Raw genomic sequence first — 3,315 nt, forward strand, 5'->3', positions numbered from 1 at the left:
TATTCGCTGCTAAATTCACCGAATTGTAGATATTTTTAAAAAAATACAAACCATTTTGTTTATTTGCCACCGCAATAACAAAGTTTTCATCGATTATTTTTAAAATCGCACATTTATTATAAAATATTACTTGTAGTCCATTTTCAGCACCTTTAGCCACTGAGAAAAAATTTGTTTGCAACTCCGGTATGTGTAAAACATTTTTAAGGTTAAATTCCGATTTATTAGTTTTTATATGCACCGTACCAATCCCGATTGCATTCAACATTTGATCACCCGCAACAACCACTCTTTGTTTTGTTTGTTACGACCACGCTTCTTGACTTGGGCAACGCCGGCTGGCTCATCGGAACTCCAATCAGGGTGTGGGTCCATCCCAATGCCCGCGTGAGCCGAACAATTACCGATAACTCGGTTACAGCCAAAACGTTCAAACTACAAGTGCAACAAAAAAAAACTACGATGCGACAAAAAAAAACTACGATGCGACAAAAAAAAAACTCCTCCGGCAGTTTCTGTGGACTTCGGTGTTCCTGCCCAAGCGCTCCCGCCCATCCTGTAGCCGACACGATTTGTGGCTACCCACTATGGAGCTACGTACTCCTTATTTTGGCCCGGTCGGTGAGTTCATCCCCCCCTCACTCTACGTGTCTAGCAAAAACGCGTCAATATTTTCCTTTCCAAAACGTTATAATTGCCATATGTTTTAATGTATACCATCTGTGCCGGTGTATGCACGTGTACAATATTAATTTAAATTTCTTCACAAATAACCACAAAAAAAACATTAAAATAAAAAATGTTTGTAATATATGTATATGCGCGTATTAATATATGTATGTTTGTAATACATATAAGTATGGAACTTTGTATGTATATTGCAGCCCAGGCTATGACCTATTGAAACCGAACGAGAATGAAAACCCAATTCGGACGGCATATGTAAATGGATAAGCTATGGACGCGAATCACCTTCCCTCCACAGAGCTCTAGGGGTCAGGGGCACTCCTATTTGTTCTACGCTGGTGGCCAAACACTCACAAATTCTAGGCTGTCCTTCCTATTCGGTTGTACACATTTCTAAGATCAAAGCTTGGCTATTTCCTCACGAGACAGGTGAGCGTACGCATAAATACACGTAAACACTTATATTCATATTAAAATTTAATTTGGTTCTCTTTTCTTTCTTTTTTTATAATTTAAAGCACCAGACACACGATGGGGCCAGGAATCAGGGTTGTGGTACGGTACGGCGTTGGCGTCGCTAGCATCAACACCTTGTATCAGAACGGACTCACTCAGTCTTAGCTCCAATGGCAAGTATCCTCCGTCTGCTACTGTTCAAGCTGCTGCTCGGTGGGATGGCGCTGAATTAGCCTCTTATTATACGGCTGCCGCTGACGAAGATGCCACGATTAGAACGACGATGGTGATGCGGGCGGTCAATGCAGCCTCAACATGCGTCGAAATGTGGTCGGCGAGACGATGTGGCATGTGCTGGTGGCTACCAATTTCCCAATAATCCAAAATGATGTAAATCCAAAATTGTAGCATCAATCCAAAATGTAATATAGACCCAGCGACCGCTCGTCTGCTGCTGGGTCTACCATTTCTGTAGACGTATATCAATAAATATTCATTCTTTCAACTCCTACACGCCTTGTTCTCTTACCAATTTTTAGGTTAACAGAACCAAAAAAAAAACGAAAGCCGAGTCCCACTGCACAACCGCACTCTTCCAATATCTTTAGCAAAATGTCGATTCCCGTGTCGGCTCCATTACCTGTACCGCGTGACAACTCCCAATCCTTTTTGCATCCGTTTATCCTTTCCATTTCGCAGGCTTCTCACACTCCTAAGCCACAGCGGTAACAAAATATCTGCCGCTCTCGCGCCATGCAATCGCGGAAACCATGCCCCGCTTGGCCATAGTTCCAGCAATTTAGCTGCAGCTGTACACGCCTGGTGACTCGCGCCTCTTCTACGGCTACGTCGTCTGCTGCATCAGTCCCTCCAAAATCGTCCTCCAACTCGTCTACGGGCCTGGTTCGCCCACTGGAACCAGCTCTAAAACCACTGCGGTATGCAGGCGTTCCATCCTGCCGCTCCATCGTTGCCTCCACCTCCACGCACTCGTCACGCAGATGGTCCACGCTATACACACAAAGTGCGTAAACATACCGCGCCACTTCAACTTTCAGCCCCTTTTTGATTATTTTTATCATTTCAGCTTCGGCTGGCGGTGATTGCAAACGTGATGCCAGCTTCCTCATGGCGTGGAAGAAGTCCTCGATGCTTTCTGTGGGCTTTTCTCGCCTCTCGCGCAACTCTTGCATCCGCTGGAACTCATCGGCGGCGCCTCTAAACCGAGCGATCAGGCTATGCTTTAATTCCTGCCAGCTATCGGCCCTGTGGTCACGCACATATTGCCAGTACCACTCTCTCGCGTTGCCGCTCACCAATAGATGGAAATTATTCAAAACTTCAGCCCAGGAACATCTGCACTGCCGCTGTAAAAACTCCACACGGAACACGAAATCCTCCACAGCAATTTTATGTCTGTCGCCATCAAACGATAGGCCCCATTTTTCAACTCGGCCCCAAGACGACCTTTCGTTCCCTTGAACGTATGGTGGGGGTGGATCAGCCTGCCGCGCATCATCGTGGCCCCGGAAATCTACGCGCCTTGGCCGCTGAGCGCTCCACGGATTTCGCCAGTTCCTCGCATCCGCTTCGCTCCTGCCGTCCATGCTGCTCGACGTGTTGTCGCTCGGCCGCCTATACTCTCGGCTCGAGCCGTCGTGTATTTGGGTCCTGCTTGCGCTCTGCCTTGGCTCAGGCCTTTTCGGGACTGCTCCCCTGCTGACCTGATCAGACACCTGCTGCTCGGCGCGCAATTGAGGTACGTAGTCCACGCCTGTTCTGACCGGTAGCAATGCCGCGTTAACAGCTCGCATTAATTCCAGGAAGCCTTTCCGAATCTCCTCCTGCAACACCTGGCTTACTCCGTCCACCTGGCCATGCCGCCACAGCACCCGCTTACAAAAAAAAACAAAAATGTTGCACACCGCTACAAATTCTGCAATCAAATGTGACACTCAAACAAAATTTCGGTTTTACTAATTCAATGAGGGGAGGAAATTCATCAATTCATCCGACCGGAACCACCAGCTGCTCCTTTCTGCGCTTTACATACTTTGCCAGATTCATATTTTATTTATGTATCGCGAGATCTTTATTCACTGTTCCATTCATCATCATCTGGATGGATGACAGTGAAGAGATCTCACCTTCCTACATGCCTCTTTGGATACA

This window comes from Scaptodrosophila lebanonensis, unplaced genomic scaffold (genome assembly GCF_003285725.1).
Source record: "Scaptodrosophila lebanonensis strain 11010-0011.00,11010-0021.00 unplaced genomic scaffold, SlebRS2 tig00001419-arrow-arrow-pilon, whole genome shotgun sequence".
NCBI classification, from domain to species: domain Eukaryota; kingdom Metazoa; phylum Arthropoda; class Insecta; order Diptera; family Drosophilidae; genus Scaptodrosophila; species Scaptodrosophila lebanonensis.